A 19,697-nucleotide genomic window follows, 5' to 3' on the forward strand; every position below is an offset into this window, starting at 1 on the left:
CTGTCAAATAAAAAACATCTTTTTTTTAAAGTTTATTATCCTCAAACTCTTCCAAAATATGAAAGAGGAAAGAAAACTGCCAAATACTTTGTATAAAACCAGCTTTCCCTGATAACACAACCAGCCAAAGACACTACAAACAAAACAAAACAAAACAAACAAAAAAGCAAAATCACAAAAATATCCATCAACAACAAAAAACTGCAACCTTATATTCCTGATGAACACAGACACAAAAATCCTCAACAAAATATTAGAAAACTACATTCAACAATACGTTAAAAGAATTATTCATCATGATTAATTGGAATTTATTCCTGGAATCCAAGGATAATTCAACACTTGCAAATCAAACAACATGAAACATCACATCAACAAAATGCAATATAAAAAATCATTTTATCTTCTCAGTAGATGCAGAAAAGGCAGCTGACAAAATTCAACATCCTTTCATGATAAAAACACTCAAAAAATGAATTTAGAGGTAACAATACCCCAAAATAATAAGGTCCACATACAAAAAAAAACCCGTAGCCAATATACTCGATAGTGAAAAACTAAGAGCTTTTCTTCTAATATCAGAAACAAGACTATGATTGCTCTCTCACCACTTTTATTCAACATAGTACTGGAAATCCTAGCCACAGCAATCAAAAAAAAAAAAAAAAAAAAAGAAATAAAACCCATCCAAGTTAGTAAGGAAGAAGTAATACTGCCACTATTTGCAAATGACATGACATTATACATAGAAAAGCCTAAAGACTTCACCAAAAAACTATTAAAATAAATGAATTCAATAAACTTGCAGGATACAAAATTAATACACAAAAATTGGTTATGTTTCTGAACAGTAATAACAAAGTGATAGAGAAATCTAAAAAAAAAAAAAAATCCATTCATAATTGTACCAGAAAGAATAAAACACCTAGGATTGTACTTAACCAAAGAGGAGAAATACTTGTACTCTGAAAAACTACAAAACACCGATGGGGGAAAAAAAAAAATGAAGATAACACAAAGAGATGAGAATATAGTTCATGCTCATGGATTAGGAGAACACTGTTAAAATGTCCATACTAGCCAAAACAATCTACAGATTCAATCAAAATACCAGTAGCATTTTTCACAGAACTAGAAAAAATAATTCTAAGATTTGTATGAAACAACAAGAGACCCCAAATAGCCGAAGTAATCTTGAGAAAGAAGAATAAACCTGGAGGTATCACAATCCCAGGTTCAAGATAAATTACAAAGCTGCAGTAATCAAAACAATATTGTACTGGTACAAAAACAGACACATAGATAAATGGAACAGAATAGAGAGTCCAGAAATAATTCCAAACTTACATGGTCAATTAATCTAGGACAAAGGAGGCAAGAACATGCAATGGAGAAAAGATGGTCTTCAACAAATGGCGTTGTGAAAACTGGACAGCTAAATGCAAAAGAATAGAACTAGATTACTTTTTTATACCATATGCAAAAATAAACTATATGAAGATGTGCAAAATGGGTGAAGGAGAGTGGGAGATACAGGCTTCCAGTTATGTAATGGATAGGTTGCAAGGATAAAAGGTGCAGCATAGGGAATATAATCAATAGTACTATAAGATGTTATCTACACTGATCATGAGCATGGCCTAAGGTAAAAAACTTAATCACTGTGTTTTATATCTGAAACCTACATAACATTGTGTATCAACTATATTTTAAAATGAGTATCTTATTTTGAATCTTTCTTTTTAAGTCTTAAAAGATTTTATTTATTTATTTATTTGTTTGTTTATTTATTGATTGATTTTAGAGAAAGAGAGTGTGTGTGTGCACCAGCATGAGCAGGGGGAAGAGAAGAAGGAGAGGGACAAGCCGACTCCATGCTGAGCACAGAGCCCAATTAAGGGCTTGATCTCACCACGCTGAGATCATGACTTGATCAAAAATCAAGAGTTGAGCACTTAACCAATTGAGCCAACCAGATATCCCTTTTATAAGTTTTTATTCTTTTTATTCAAGTTCCAGTTAGTTAACATACATTGTAAATATTGTTTTAGATGTACACTAGATTCAACACTTCCATATGTTTTCCTGTTCTCATCACAAATCACTTCCTTAATCCCCATCACCTATTTCACCCATGCCCCCACCCACCTCTCTGGTAACCATCAGTTTGTTCCTATAATTAAGAGTCTATTTCTTCATTCGTTTCTCTCTCTCTTTTCCCTTTGCCAATTTGTTCTGTTTCTGTTTCTTTTTTTAAGAGAGAGAAAGAGAGAGAGAGAGATCATGCGCACACGAAGGAGTGGGAGGAGAGAATGAATCTTTTTTTTTTTTTTCTTTCAGATTTTATTTATCTGTATGAGAGAGAGCATAAGCAGGGATAAGGGGAAGAGAGAGGGAGAAGAAGACTCCCCACCAAGCAGAGCCCGATATAGAACTCAATCCCAGGACATTGTGATCATGACCTGAGCTGAAGGCAGATGCTTAACCAACCTGCCACCCAGGTGTCCCAGGAAGAGAGAATCTTAAGCAGGTTCCATGCGCAGCATAGAGTCTGACACTCGGCTCGATATCATGACCCTGAAATCATGACCTGAACCAAAATCAAGAGTCAGCTACTAAAATAACTGAGCCACCCAAGTGCTCCATTTGTTTTATTATTTGGGAGGTTTTAAAATAAAAATCAGACTCTAAACATCCTAAAATATATTTTTTTAAATTGCAATTTTTAAAAAAATGTTTATTTATCCTCATAATTTAAAATTTTTTCACAAATTTGGGGTTTGATGAAATATTGTACAGAAATATTATTATGGCTAGTTGTCCCTTTGGCCTCTCTGGTAGTGGAACAAATACTTCTTAGTTTGTATTTAGTTGCTTTCCTTCCCTATGAGTCTGTTTCTCTTACCTGTGCACAACAAAGTCAAGGTGACATCTTACTGTTTTTGTGATAGGTTGAAAGTGTCTGGCCAAATGAGGAACGCTTTAATGGTTTTTCACAAAGCCAGAGTCCTAATTCTTACTACCTATTTTTCACTATGTCCAAAAATTGTCTTCTCAAGACTTATGAAGGTAGTTTTTTTTCATTTTGTTTTTGTTGCTACAGTAGTCCTCTTCTATCATTTAAACTTGTGAAGGACTATAGAGAAGTATTTGTATTCTTTCTGATAGAAATGCATAATATTTCAACCCAACACAAATCTGCTCTGAAATGTAAACAAACTACTAGATTAAATTAGAAGTTAGAAGTTAAAATTAGAAAAAGATAATTAGGAAAGAGTAACATCAAAAATAATTTAAAAATCAATATAAAATATATTGAGATGTTATGCATGACAAAAGACTTACTTAAAATGACAAAACCCACTGACTTTTTAATTCACAGCAATCAGCATATTACTTCCTTGTATATTACCCCATTTAGCCATTTCCAAACCAACCTATCCCATATTATATACAGCCTTAGCAGCTGTTCCTAGTAAGAAATGCTGTGTCATAGAAAACTTTATAGGAAATAGACATTTTCAAACTCACAATAACATTACAAATATAAGTTATATCTCACTGATAAAATCCAGAATAAAACTGATTAACAGGGATTTGTAGTAAGGAGATGATTCTATTTTTTATTAAGATGGTAATATTATTTGTTTTTGGAAGTAGAAGTAGAAAAGATATATAATGCAATTTCATTTTCTAAGGTTTCTCTATTTTACAAATGCTTAGATTATGACAATTGTTATAAGTATCCAGTAATGACTACATTTGAGTAAACATAAATATTTGTGGGTTATGATCAATAAACTAAATCAAAGATTGTTCCAGTGTAAATATTCGAAGAATATATCTATGTTTACAGATAGTTCTGTTCTTTTCCTCTAGAATTTCAAATTATTTGAAAGATTGTAAATTAAACAAAACAAAAGGAGCAATAATCTAAGAAAGTCACCTACCAAATAAATTTAATAGGGTGGGTTTTCTTTTTTGCAGATTAAATTTAAAAGTGTAAAACAAAGAAACAAAAATTTAAAAAATGAATTTGATTCAACGAGATATAAACTATACAACATGTGTTTATGGATATTTACAGATAAGACATAGCCCTTTTAATCCTCTGAACCCATGTAGGAAAGATAAAGTAAGAATAAGGTTTTTTTCTAAGTAATTTTTAAATTGCAAAATCATCCTAGAAATGCTAAGCAACTACTCATAAAATCAGATACCTCTTAATGAAGCAGTTTCACAAATAGACAGTATGAAAGATATCCCAAAAAAAGAATTGTTACTGCGTTTTACTGATTTTCTAGTACAAATAAAAAGCATAGCCAAAATATGGAAAGGGCCCAGATGAACAGATAAAGATATATATATATATATATATATACGCACACACACACACATATGTGTGTATATATGTATGTATATATAAGATAAGATAAAAACATATATTTATGTGTGTATATATATATACACATATATGGGCATACATACATATATATGTGACATATATATATCACATATAGATATATATTACATCCATTTTAAATATATAAATAAAACATTTTATCTAAATTTTATAGTTAGATAAAATATTTTATATATAAATAAAAACTAAATTTTATATAATAAAATAATAATACAAAATAAAAATTAAAGTAAATTAAAAATAAAATTAAAAATGAAAATAAATAAATAACAAGTATCTATAATGGAACATTACTCAGCCATGATAAAGAATGAAATCTTGCCATTTGCAACAACTTGGATGGGACTGGAGGGTATAATGCTATGTGAAATTAGTCAGTCAGAGAAAGGCAAATACCATATTATTTCACTAACATGTGCAATTTAAGAAACAAAACAGATGAACATGGGGAAGGGAAGGAAAAAACAAGATAAAAACTTAGGGAGGTGAATCATAAGACTCTTAACTACAAAAAACAGATTTGAGTAGGGAATGTGAATAGATTGTGGGTAGGGGTTGGGGTAACTGAGTGATGAACATTAAGGATGGCACTTGATGTAATGAGCCCTGGCTATTAAAGGCAACTGATTAATAACTAAACTCTACCCCTAAAACTAATAATATATTATATGTGAACTAAATTGAATTTATGACATTTTTTAAAAAAATCATTTAAAAAATCATAAAATATTGGAAATACTGAATTTAACATTATTAGTTATGTTTGACAAGTTATTTAACTGTATAAAAACCAATTTTTGAAGGTAGAATTGTAGTGAAAACCAAAGAAAAATTATTTATCATAATATTCAGAATATGTTACTCTAACACATAACATAGTGTTAACTGTGATTTGTTTGTTTGTTTAAATTCAACAACCGGACAATTTCATTCTTTAGGTGTCCTAAGTATTCATGTTGTTGGCTCCTGTCGAAGGTAAGGCTTTTCTATATATTTATTTAAATATAGCTTCATGGATGTCTTTTGTCAATTATTTATGTAATGCACATCTTCACAATCAAAACAATTTCTAGAAATAAATAAAATTTCAATCTTTCTGCCATTTTCCAATTTCACCTTCAGAAATAACCAGTTAATAGTATTGTGTTTAGTTATCTAAAATCATTTCCACAGCATATACTCATATAAAGAATTCATTTTTTCCCCTTAAAAATGTGTTCTGCAACTTTCTTTTCCTAGTTAAAAATGATTTTTTATTAAAAATGATTTACCATAATTTTATATATTCAAATAAACATGCTTCCAACTATAACAGTAATTTCTAAAAATTAGTTCACAAAATGTTTTGAGCAATTGTAGAAAAACTGAAAGAAATGTACAGCATATCCGGGAGAGGATACTGAAAACAACACTAATATGGTTTATAGTATCCATACTTAATTAAAATTCAATTATGCTAGAATTTAGCCAGAAACTGTTTTTAGCATTTTTTTTTAATACATACATGAGTATTTTGATGGTAAAGAAAGGATAGCTTAGGGGCACCTGGGTGGCTCAGTGGGTTAAGCCTCTGCCTTGTGTTCAAGTCAGGATCTCAGGGTTCTGGGATCTAGTCCCGCATAGGGCTCTCTGCTCAGCAGGGAGCCTGCTTCCCCTTCTCTCTCTCTGCCTGCCTCTCTGCCTACTTGTGATCTCTGTCAAATAAATAAATAAGTAAAATCTTTAAAAAAAAGGATAGGTCAGAAAAATGTCTTTTGACAGCTAGAAATTCAATAATCCATCATCTTTTTTCTTATTTATAACAATTCATGCATTAAGAATGTGAAGAATGTTAAGTGCTCAACATTCTTAACATATGAATTGTTATATATAACAATAAATTATAAAATATAAATACTTTGTGTTTAATTATAAAATTAAATTATAAAATATAAATACTTTGTATTTATATATAAAATAAAATAGATAATATTTTGGCCAGTGAGCAGCCAAAATGAGAGATAGTTTCACATTCAATCCAATACATCTATCTTGCTGTTTTATTTTATTTATTTTTTTTAAAGATTTTATTTATTTATTTGACAGAGAGAAATTACAAGTACACTGAGAGGCAGGCAGAGAGAGAGAAGGAAGCAGGCTCCCTGCTGAGCAAAGAGCCCAATGCGGGACTTGATCCCAGGACCCTGAGATCATGACCTGAGCCGAAGGCAGCGGCTTAACCCACTGAGCCACCCAGGCGCCCTATCTTGCTGTTTTAAAATAAATAATTCAAATACTAGTTGACAATCTAACCCTTTCTAAAACTCAGAAAAGAAAAATAGAATTTCTATTCTACAGTGTGAATGTATACTGTTCAATATTTTAAAGTCACCCTGTCTAATGTGCCATTACTTTGATACTTAAAATAATGCTCTTACTCAGGCCCTGAATAGTATACAGACTACAACAAACAGTGTTAAATCTGCATTTATTGTACCATATGAGGTTTACGTTAAGCTGTATAAAGTTCATCAGTTTATCAGTTTCTAATTACATTTTATTAAAATATCACTCTGGGACTTCTCTTATAATCAGGTGAGAATACTTGATACTCATATTAAACAAAACAAATTAACTTCTCAACTCAAACTCCAATGTTTCTGGGAAACAAAACTAAATTTTATTTTTTCAAGTTTTTATTATAATTGGGATTAAATACTAATAAATTCAGGTCTAAATTTTATTACCTCACCCCACATTATAAAAGGAAAACTGAACTCTGTGTCTACATTTAGAATTACTTCTTTGAGTTAATTCTATGTCCATTATTCTTTTTCTTCTAATTGAGTTGCCTTAACTTCAGTAAATTGCTCTGGTGACCAGATTTCATTAGCATGTATATAAATTCTCAGCTGCATGTCTTGGCAATTTATCTATATTAGCAATTTCTAATAGCCCAAGAGAATACAACATGGTTGTTTTCTCCTTCTTGTTCTGGTGATTGTAGAATAAGCCTCATTCTTCAGTCAATGAATTTGAGGTTTGACCTAAGATAAATTGCTTCCAATCTTAAGTTCCTTCAGGACAGAGACTCAGACATTTGTATTTTTCCACTGTCTAACATAGTGCATTATACTTAGGCAAAGAAGACACTTTCAATCCTTGAATTGAAGCACAATTTTTAGTACACTGTATGTTTAAAAAAGAACATACAGCCAAATTTTACACACCCAGGAAGATATGGGAGCCAAAGTAGAATAAGATACACCTGAGGGGGACTAATATGTTTGAGCCACAGTATTTCATTTTTTACTTATACAAAATGAGAATAATAAAATTAATAAAAACTACTTCATAGAAGTATTGTGAGGATTAAAACAATATAAAGGAAATAGTATTGTCTGGCACATAATATGAACTCAATAAGAGTGAGTGGTGGTTCTTGGACTTCTTGAAGAAAGAGGAGAATGGAGAACATTTCTTGAATCCCTACCACATGTATTAAGTATGGTAGTTTTAAGTGCTTTTTTTAAGGCCAGTCATTTTTTCTTTATTAAATAATCAAATCTCTATATTAGAAGTAGAAATTAAGACTCAGAGGAGTTACAGTTATTCACTGACATGCGGTGAAAAGTGTTCAAGTCCAGAACATCTCAGAGCAGAGAACTTGCTCTTTCCTTGACACCCTGAACCAGAATGCAAGGATGTCTGGGGGCTTGAAAACATAGAGAAAAACAGTCTATGGCAATGTGGGTCACTAGCTTCTATATGATTTCTTGGCGAATTTTCTAGGTTATTGTTATTAAACAATGCTCATCTGGATGTAAGTGAAAAGAAAGCTTACATTTTCAATACTAGTTTAAATATTTAGCAATACACACATACACACTATAGTGAACACTCAATGCATATGAACCATTGTTACTAGTACTTGATAAAGGTGGGATTGAATATAATTGTTTATTTTGTTATGCTGAATATAAAGGGAAAATGGTTACAGACTGAGGTCAGGTATTCTAGTATAGCTCTTTTTACCTCTTTCCTTTCCCTCTGTTTTTCATGATAATGATCAACCCTGCTGATTTAAGTCACAGGTGATAGAAGGGAACTGCCAACAAATAATATTAAGAACTCAGAAAATACCACATTTTATGGAAAGACTAAATCAAAGAGTCAAATCTTTCTTGTTGAGGACAATAGACAGGATATTCTAAGCACCTAATGCAGTCTCTAATCTGGTATAAACCAAAAATTTCAGCTATTCATGAAAATTACTTGCAGCAATTTTAAGTTTAAGGCTTTTAAAATGCAGAGACCCCCTAATGAGAATTCTTTTCTACTTCAGAGTTTTCAATGTTGTCATTTCATTTAATGTGGCTCCTAGGTTTTTATATTTCTTTTTCAAGTTCCTAACATGTAGAGGCTTATCGTGGATTAATGAAGAAATATATGACAAAAATACATTTTGATAGCATTCTCTCAGTTTAGCTAACATTTTTCTTATAGGAGTTTATAATAACACAAAAACACAACAACAAAAGGAAAGCTTACAATGATATTAATTTTAATTCTCTCTTTGTTATTCTCCCAAAAGACACATATATAATATTGATATATAATATTGTTATATATTATATATAATATACAATACTGTCATATATTAATACTATATATTATTTTATATATGTTTACAATAATAGAATTATAATTTGTATATTATAATTATATATATATATATTAGTAATATATATTTATATGTATAATCGTGTCTGTTTATAGAGTGAAATTCCTTTATGGAATAAACAAGAAAACCCAAAAAGTATTAAGTGAATATTTAGGAAGTTCTAGATCATAAACTATCATCCCAGAGATTGTGTGTGTGTGTGTATGTGTTTAAACATCTTCAGTGAGTTGACGTATCCCAGACTCTTGATTCTAATAATATTTTCTAGCTTCCATAAATGTCAGGCTTTTGGTCATTTTTCTACCTGCATACCACATCACCCTAGCGAGAATCAGGTTTCCTCCACATTGTTGCTTACCTGGGAAAATACCAGTTCAAGAAGTCCATTCAATTCAAAACAACTTTATGGCCTTATCAAGATTGATACCTGGAGTCCGAAACATGTGTTGAGCACTGGTGGCAACGTATGGGATGAATAAATCTTCAAGTAGGATTACAATGAAATAAAAGTTATCTCTTGTAAAACAGATTATAATCTAACTACAGATTTACATTTCTTTGTTATTTTTAGTGGTCCTGTGTCTGATATGTGTATGTGTGTATGTCTGTAGGGATAGGGGAGGGGCTGCATGCACTTCTGCATGGTAAAAAAGGAGAGCAAGACGTCATTCTTATCCATGTTAGCTGGGAATGAATATAGGATAACCAGGTAACATATTAGGATGCCCAGTTGAATTTGAATTGCAGATAAATAGGGAGTAATTTTTAATATAAGTATATCCCACATATGGCATGGAGTATAGTTATACTAAAATATTATTCAATGTTAACCTAAAATTCAAATTTAACTGAGTGTTTTATAGTTCTCGTTACATCTGGAAACCCTAATATAGGTACAAAGCTCCTAGAGAACACTTGGATAGAATACAATAATTCCATTTAGAGGCATTATTCTAAGGAAATAATATCAAAAATGCAGACAAAGATGTGCCTATACAAAGATATTCCATTTCATGCACTGAATTTCACACATTTTCTAGGCACTGGTTATACAGCAGAGAATAATGTCATAAGATCTTTGCTTTCATAGAGCTGGTGTTCTCACAGGAGACTGAAAATGTTAAAATAAAGTATCAGTTTCATAAGAATAAAACTAGATAATATGAAAGAGAGACAAAGGAGCTGCTTTTCGCAGGCTGTAAAAGGGAAGCCTTAGTGTAAAAGTGACATTTAGGGGGCTCCTGAGTGGCTCAGTCCTTGAGTGCCTGCCTTTGGCTCAGGACATGCTCCTGGGTCCTGAGATCGAGCCTACATCTGGTTCCCTCATGGACGGGAAGCCTGCTTCTCCCTCTCTCACTCCCTGCTTGTGTTAACCCTCTCTCACTGCCTCTCTCTCTGTCAAACAAACAAATAAAATCTTAAAAAAAAAAAAAAAGTGACATTTAGGTTGAAATAAATAAAAAGTAGGAGCCAGCAGTAGTAGATGTGCTTAATGTGGGAAACAAACAGAAAGGCTGTAAAACTTGGCATATTAAAACAACAGCAAGAAAAGTCACAGTGTGGGCAGAGACAGTAAATGCAGGGAAAGTCTATGAGACAAAGCAAAGTCATTGGGATTTACAGGTTCTGATTAATTTCCGATCTAAAAGACGGAGTACTGAATTCAGATTTTATAGTAAATGCAGTAAGAAGTGAACACAGGGGGTTAAGCAGGTAAGCAGGACAAAAGGTAATTTTTGTTTTATAAGGATGCTTCCAGTAAGTGGATGGTAAACAGTCATGTGTACAAACTAGGCAAATGTTGAGGAGGATCTTGTGGGAGAGACTAAGGTAGTAGGAGGGAGACAAAAACTGTAAGTATAAGGAACATCATCAGTTAAGGCGGGAGGATTTCCTGGCACTTTTGCTGTGGGGATTAACATAGGAGAGGAGTAACAGTACCTAGTACTCTTTTTTGGCTTAAGCGAATGGTAGATGGCGGCAACATTAGTGAGGTATGTATAACTAAAGAATATTGTGGACTGGGAGTGTAACTTGGGATGTGTTAACTTCAAAAGACTTTTAAGATATTTATACGTAGATGTAAAGAAGCAGGTGGCCATGAATTTGGAGTTCGAGAGGGAGAGAGAGAGAGAGAGAGAGAGAGAGATAAGGTTGAAGATGTAGCTTGATATTTAGGTATTTAAAGGCATAGCAGTGGATGAAAGATTTTCTAGAAGAGGCAATAAACAGAGAAGAAAATGGTAACAAATTTGAGTCCTGAAAAAGAGATCTAGAAAAGCAGCCAGCCAGAGAAACTGAGGAGGAACAGTGAGTAAAGAGAAAATCCAACAGAGTATAATACACACAGAAAAAAACCTAAGATAATGTTTTTTTCATAAAATAAGAGTGGTCAAACTAGATAGAATGAATCTAGTGATAGGGTAATTTAAGAGATGGGGAGAGCTCATGTAGTATTTGGTAATATGATGTTTACTGGTGATGGGGTATGAGTAGATTCAGTGGAATGGTCAGGAGCAGAAGTCTGGCTGAACTTAATGAAGGGGAAAATGCAGATGATAAAGTGAATATAAAGCTACTGGCAACATATTCAAGGAGCTGTGCTGTAAAAGGAAAGAAGGAAATGTGGTTATATTTTAAAGGAAGGGTTTTTTTTTTTTTTTTAATAGATGAAAGAGCCTAAAGAATATTTTATGTTGATGAAGTTAATTCAATAGAGAAGGAGGAGTTGATGGTGTGGAAGAGAGAGAAATTGCAGAATTAATAACCTTGAAAGATGAGATAGGTTGGGATCTGGAGCTCAAGTGGAAGGACTGACCTTTGATAAGATTAGGGTGCTTCCTGAATTGTAGCAATGATCAGAGTATATTGAAAGTTCAAAATAATAAAAGAAAATATTTAATACTTTGAAATATGGGTTCAACTTTAAAAATCCAAGAACTGAGAAATGAACCGTATCATGTAATGTAATGCAGCCATTAACATGAATATTTAACTAGAAAGGGAAAAAACCCTCAATGTTAATTTAAAAAGGATTAACACCATGTATAAATAGTATGACATCAAGTATGTAAAAAAAAATCTGTAAAAATATCAGCACCTCTGCTAAAGTACTAAGAATGGTTAAATATGGGCTTTTCTATTATGGCTATAGATTATTTCATACTTAATATATTTACATAACAGAAATACTTTTAAGAGATATTTCATAGTAATGGATTAACACCACATAAAAGGGATTCTCTATCCCTCTTCACCAATCTCCACATACAAGTTAAATAATTCTAATATTAATTCTAGTTTATTTTTAGAAATTTCAAATGGAAGGCCAAGTAGTGAATAAATTATGCATAATCAAGGACTGCTTTTAGATATATTTGAGAGTCTCCTGAAGAAAGCCTTCCTAGAAGGAAAAACAAATTGTACCCAGCATTTAGAGTGATCTGTTCAATACATTCATTAGGCTATATTATTTACCACAAGAAGAGAAAGAGATGTAAAAATTGATAAAAAGTATACAAACAAGGGCAGAAAACAAAATTGTAAAACTAAATGTATATCCAAGTACCACCTTAATCTCCTCAACGAAACTCTAGAGGGGGTTCTGAGGAGGAAATCTGATTTGTTTCAGATTCATTATTCTGCAGTATCAATTATTTTTAGATCCTCCAACCTAGTTTCATGCCTATAGCTTTTAACCCAAATAAGATACTCAGGGTTCAGTGTTTTTTTTTTTCAAATCATAGTTCTCCTCATTAAACACATTATTAAATATATGTTATTAAAACATCTAGAGTTCAGCTATAGTTAAAAGTCACCTCTAACAGGCAAAAGAAAAAAAGTGACCACTTTCTTTTCAGTATATAAAGATACTAGAACCTTTAAAATTTGTATTGTATGATGCATCTTTGGTAGAGCCTTTCAAATAAGTGTTTTGTCATCATTATATAATAATAGGTTAAAAATCTACTGATAGCCATGTGATATTCTGCTGAGAATTTTCTTCTTAGCTGTTGTTCATCTCATCAAATAGATTGTAACTCCCTGAAGAATAGGAACTGAATCCCCTTCATGCTTACACTCCCAGAATGCAACATGGTTCCTGGAATCAATATATTTGTTGAAAAAAATAAAAGGAAGAAAGGACGGAAGAAAAGTATATGTCTTCCAAGAAACCTCATAATCTCAAAGGGTGCTAAGTATTTTTTACAACAGAATGTTTCTTTTCATAGCTTCTGAAGAAATCATTCTCCAAAACAGGTGGAATTTCATGAAGAAATCCTTCTCATTGGCTGTATTTGAGGGCTCTGAGAGGCCATCACTCTTTAAGACCGTCTGTTGATCTGGAACATTTCATCAAAAACATATTGTTTTGAAAATTAGAAATGAAAAAAAATCTGTGCTGTCGTAGGGGCGACTTACTTCTAATCAATTGAACATGCCTGAATGCATTCTTTAGTCTTAGTAGAAGTATTGAAACAATGACTCATCTTGTAGTAACATAATAATAGCATTGGTTGTGAATATAGAAGAGCCAGCCACTTGTAAACATCATGAATATATCCAAAGCAACAACTGGGCCATATTTTAAAGTGACTTATCTATAGAATTAATATTGTAGAATTACTCAGATTAAAATAGCAAAAAAAATTGCTTAATTCAGAATTCAAGTACTTACCCAATATTTTTTTTCTCTCTCCCAAACACAGTCCTATAATAGGGAGTCATACAGAATGAGAACTAGGGAAATTGAACAATGGTAATTGAGAGGGGAGTGCTATTTCTGACCATCAAGAGGTGTTTATATTTATGCAAGGAATCTGTACATTGCTTGCATATTTTAAGAGCTATTTTTCAAACCATGATGAGTATCTTACCATGCTTGAAAAAATTTTGTATTCTGAATCATTTTTTTCTTTGCTTTCTAAGATATAAAAAATATGTAATCATCTTTATCCTATTTCCCCCTAGATCTAGTTCCCTTAGGAAAGTCCATTCTAAACAAAATAGAGCCTTTAAAAAAGAAAACAAAATGACCCATAAATTATATATACTAAAAAAAAGTATCAGTTGCAATTAGTTGTCATTCTATAAATGCAAAATAATTTTATTATGCATTAGTCAATTCTTCCTAGATCACCATATATTTTTACACAAGACATAATTTCTAATTAAAAAGAACAATTAATTTTTTCATGAGGTACGTTACATGAATCATACATACATGAACATTTGATTCATTTTATATGTTGTTTTGATAGCTTAATCCCCACCAGAACCTATGCAAAGCATTAGGGTGCAAGGGTGCATAGCCATTTGCCCAGGGAGACTCTAGTTTAGTGTTAGAAGTGATAGCTGTTAATCATGTTATTGGAAATTAATGTAAAGTTGCAGCTATGAAAAGTACAATGACAGATGGGTGGTTGGACTCTAGGTACCTGTAACAGGAAGTTTCACTTATATATGTTTTCTTAAAAACCTATATACACACAATCCAAAAAAGTTGGTCCTTTTTCTTTCGAAAAACTGAAAGTTACTTTCTTATTATTGGTTTCCTTAAACAAAAAATTACATTTCTTTCACATTATACTGAGAATAAAATTGCCTACAATTATTTCCAGTTTTGAAATTTATTCAATTGAAAATAACAAGAGTATATTTGTGTGAGTGTTTAATATAAGATCGGTATGATGAAGAAAACAATGATCATTGTATCTAGAGGACTTTACTTCAATTAGATAAATTTAAATATATAGAGGAAATAGAGATATGACATTACTAGTTTGACTACTTTTCCCAAGAAATTTATCTAAATATGATTGACTTTATTTACTTAAGCTTCAGCTTGAAAAAGGAGATATGTACCTGTCCCCTCTTAATCAGATATTTTGCATAATAAAACACCCATGTTGTTAGAATAGTGTCCTGAAGAAGATGCTTTCATAGAGGCTGGTGGTACTCCTTCTAAATACATGGACGAGACATAAGTAACAGAGTTGGTATACATTCACAGTTCCAAGTTTGCCCACTGGCCTGCAAATGTAGAATGATGGCCCTGGACTCAGATTGCCTGGGTTCAAATCTCAACTCTCCCATTTACTAACTCCATAGACTTCTGCAAGTCACTTCTCTCTGAACCAGTCTTTCTTCATCTGCAATTTGTTCTGAGACTACACAAGGTAAGCCTTGTAATAGTTCCGCACATGACTTACCACATAGCAAACATTCATTTCAGGTTGTATATTTTATTATAGGAAGTACAGTTCTCTCCCTCTCCTTCTGCCTTTCCTCATCCTTGCAAAAAATTAATGTAAAAATTTTAACTATTTTTTTTAAATTAAAAATGGCTATCATGTGAACTCTATATGTTTAAAAAAAAAGAAAAACAGGGGCACTTGGCTGGCTCAGTTGGTAGAGCATGTCACTCTAGATACCAGGGTTCTAAGTTTAAGCTCCATGTTGGGCATGGAACCTACTTAAAAAATAACAAAGTTTAAAAAAGAGCATCTTAAAAATTAAAAAAATAATACATCCTTGGAGTCAAGGAGCTTTCCAAAGCATGACTGGATCATGATATTCTGCTTCTTCTGTCAGAGTAAGCGTATCAGTGCCTTCCATTCCTTTTCTTTATGTTTTCCACAGGTGTTGAGGAGACAGTTTGAAACAGAATAATTTAGTAAATGGTCTATTGTGTTTATACAGAGAGGTACAAATACAAAATTTCTATCCAATTTGGTAATCTTATTCCTTGGCTGTGTTTAAATATGCACAACAGCTGCAACTAGTCTCATATCTGACTCACAATTTATCCACTGAAAACAAATTTCATCAAGAAGAAACACTGAGAAAATAATGGAGCATCCTTTGAGCATCACACCGTGTCTTTAATCAAGCAATAACAGAAATAGAATTTCCAAATGATTAGTAGAGTTCCTTTAACATGATCATGTGTGCATGAGGTCCCAATCTCAAATGCCATATGAAAATCTTCTCATTTCCCAAGATGGACTATGGAAAAAGTCATTTGTCTAACCCCATTATTTTGCTATATTTTTTCCTAAAAAACATGGAGTTTGTGATATCTCTATGACCAATAACATTAATTCACCTCGTAAACCTTGTTAATCCCCATTTTTGCTTACTAGATGCAAAGAAAATATCTGGACCTGGCTTGAAGATTAATATGGAATCAAACAACAATTAAAATCCAGTCAACAGTTAAAGAATCAGATAAAGTTCAATAAAATGGGAACATATCCTTATTATTAAATTAAACATAAGAACTGAACAGACTTTGGGAACATAGTTCAAACTGTCTTTGGCTTTAGAGCTGATAAATGCATTTCTATTCTGTTCGTAATACCTGAAGAATATGAATATTTTTTAACATAGATTTGGCTTTCTAAATTCCTATAAATATTATACATTTTATTATTCTATGTATGAAGCCCAAACAAGTAATTTTTTTATCATAAATCTGCAGACTGCAATTAACTACCAAAATAGACACAAGAGAAAAAAGGGGCCATGCAATCTTGTCCTACAATCCCTAAGGGTACTAAAAAAGATTAAAGACTCTTAAACAAAAAGTTGCCATACCAAAATGATTTAGGCAACAATAATCACAGACCACTATACACCTATGAGAATGGCCCAGACTTGGAAGTAACTACGAAGTCCTTCAGTCAGTGAATGGATATTAAGTAAATTATGATAGGTATGAACAATGACATATTATCTAGCCCTCGAGACGAATGGGTCAACAAACCATGAAGATATATAGAGGAACTTTAAATGCCTATTACAAAGTGAAAGAAGCCAATATGTATGATTCTAACTATATGACATTATGAAAAAGGCAAAACTATGGAGAAAGAAGAAAGATTAATGGTTACCAAGGTGGGGATAAGGACAAATATATAGGCAGAACATAGAGGAGTGTGGGGACAGAGAGTATATAGAAAGCCTCTGTACTTTTCTGTAGATTTTGTTGTAAACTACAGCTGTTCTTAAAAAAAAAAAAATCTTTAAGGAAATGTAACAGGACTTAAGAAAAATAGTCTTTAACAGGACTAATACATACTATCAGTAGCTAAGATTAAGTTAATTATATGATCAAGAAATTCAGAGATAAAAGTAGAAAGAATTATTGACATTAAAGAAAACCTGTAATATGGAGAGAGGGAAAATATGAATTCTGTTTACAACTACATTACAAAGCTATAGGAATCAAAACAGTATGATTTTGACATTAAAAACAGACACACGGATCAATGGAACAGAATAGGGAGCCCAGAAGTAAACCCACACATATATGATCACTTAATTTATGATAAGAAACCAAGAATATACAATGGAAAAAGGATACTCTCTTCAATAAATGGTGTTGGGAAAACTGGATAACCATATGCAAAAGTAAAGACTTGAATGTAAGGCCTAAATCAATAAAACTCCTAGAAGTAAATATAGGTGGGTAAGCTCCTTAACATTGGTATTGCCAATGATTTTTTTCCTCTGGATTTGATACCAAAAGCAAAAATTAACAAACAGAACAACAACAAACTAAAAAGTTTCTGCCACACAAAGGAAACCATTGACAAAATCACAAGGCAACCTACTGAAAGAGAGAAAACATTTGTAAATCATGTATTTGATAAGGGGTTAATTTCCAAAATGTGTAAAAAATTCATACAAGTTAATAGCAAAAAATGAAAATGAGTTGGTTTAAAAAAGGGCAGAGGATCTGAATAGGCATTTTTCCAAAAAAGAAGTGCAGAAACCCATGAAAAGTGTTCAACACCACTAATCATTGGGGAAATATAAACTTAAATCACTATTAGACAGAAATCAAAAAGACAGAAATAACGAGTGCCGGTGAGGTCAAGGAGATGAGGAAATCCTTGTGCACTCTTGGGAGACTGTAAATAGATATAACCACTATGAAAAACAATATGGATTTTCTTCAAAAAATTAAAAATCAGGAGCATCTGGGTAGCTCAGTGGGTTAAAGCCTCTGCCTTCGGCTCAGGTCATGATTCCAGGGTCTTAGGATCAAGCCCCACATCGGGCTCTCTGCTTGGTGGGGAGCATGCTTCCCCCTCTGTCTCTGACTGCCTCTCTGCCTCCTTGTGATCTCTGTCAAATAAATAAATAAAATCTTTAAAAAAATTAAAAATCATAATACTATATGATACAGCAATTTATCTGACAAAAATGAAAATGTTAAATTAAAAACATATCTACACTTCCATTGCAGCACTATTTACAATAACCAAGACATGGAAACAACCTACGTATCCATCAACAGATGAATGGATAAAGCAAGTGTGATATATATGTATACACACACATACATACCTATAAATACATATATACATATACATACAAACATATGCACAAGTATTACATAGCCATAAAGTGAAGAAAGTCTTACCATTTGCTTTAAGGGTATTACGCTAAGTGAAATAAGTCAGACAGAGAAAGACCAATACCATATGAACTTAGTTAATATGTAGAATCTAAAAACAAAAACACATAGATACAGAGAACAGACTGGCAGGGGTGGGTGTGAGCAAAATTGGTGAAAAGGGTCAAAAGACAAAAACATCCAGTTATAAAATAACTAAGTCATGACATGTAATCAACAACATAGAGACTACAGTTAATAACACTGCATTGTATATTTGAAACTTACTAGGAAAATAGACCTTAAAAGTTCTCATCACAAGAAAAAAATTATAACTGTGTATGGTGATAGATGTTCACTAGACTTATTGTGATGATCATTTTATAATATAAAAAATATAAAATTAATATGGTTCATCTGAAACTATTACATTGCAATAAAAAATTAAAAAGAAAGGATAAAGATTCAATAATGTGAAGATGTTTTTCTCCCTAAGCAAGCTATTAATCAGTGTTATCCCAAAGAAAATTCCAAAAGAGTTTTTCATAGACTATGACAAGATAATTCTCAAATTCATATCAAAGGGGAAGGATCCAAAAATAATCAATATAATTTCGGAAAATGAAAAGAGGAAGATACAACTTTAGCAATTAAAACAATATGGCATTAACCAAAAAAAAAAAAAAAAAGCAAATAGACAGTGAAAATAATAAAATAATGTTTATCTAAAAATATGGTACAAGATTTTGTACAACAAAAATCAGTACAAAGGGATTCAATCAGTAATACTGAGACAACTGACCAACCATATGGATTTTTTTTTTAATTTTAAATTCCCATGTAAATTTAATAAGAAAAATTAAAATTTTGGAAAAGAAAGTTTTAACATTGATTATGAAAATATGTCATGACAAAAAAAGCCAAACTACAACTTAAATTTAACAACACTGAAAATAAATATTAAAAACTTCAAGATATATATAAATAACAAAAACAAATTTTAAAGACAAGCTACATAATGGTAGAAGAGGACTGCGTTACATATTTATTTAATGTACAACAGATGTCTAAGAGGTGTCTATAAAATGGCATCTCTCATACTTGTAGAGATACTTGGAAGACACAAGATGAAAGATAAAGATCCCTGAACTGATAGAGCTCACACACGGGTAGGAAAGGTATATAGAAAAATGAACAATAAATGT

The sequence above is a fragment of the Mustela lutreola genome, chromosome 2 (assembly GCF_030435805.1).
Source record: "Mustela lutreola isolate mMusLut2 chromosome 2, mMusLut2.pri, whole genome shotgun sequence".
NCBI classification, from domain to species: domain Eukaryota; kingdom Metazoa; phylum Chordata; class Mammalia; order Carnivora; family Mustelidae; genus Mustela; species Mustela lutreola.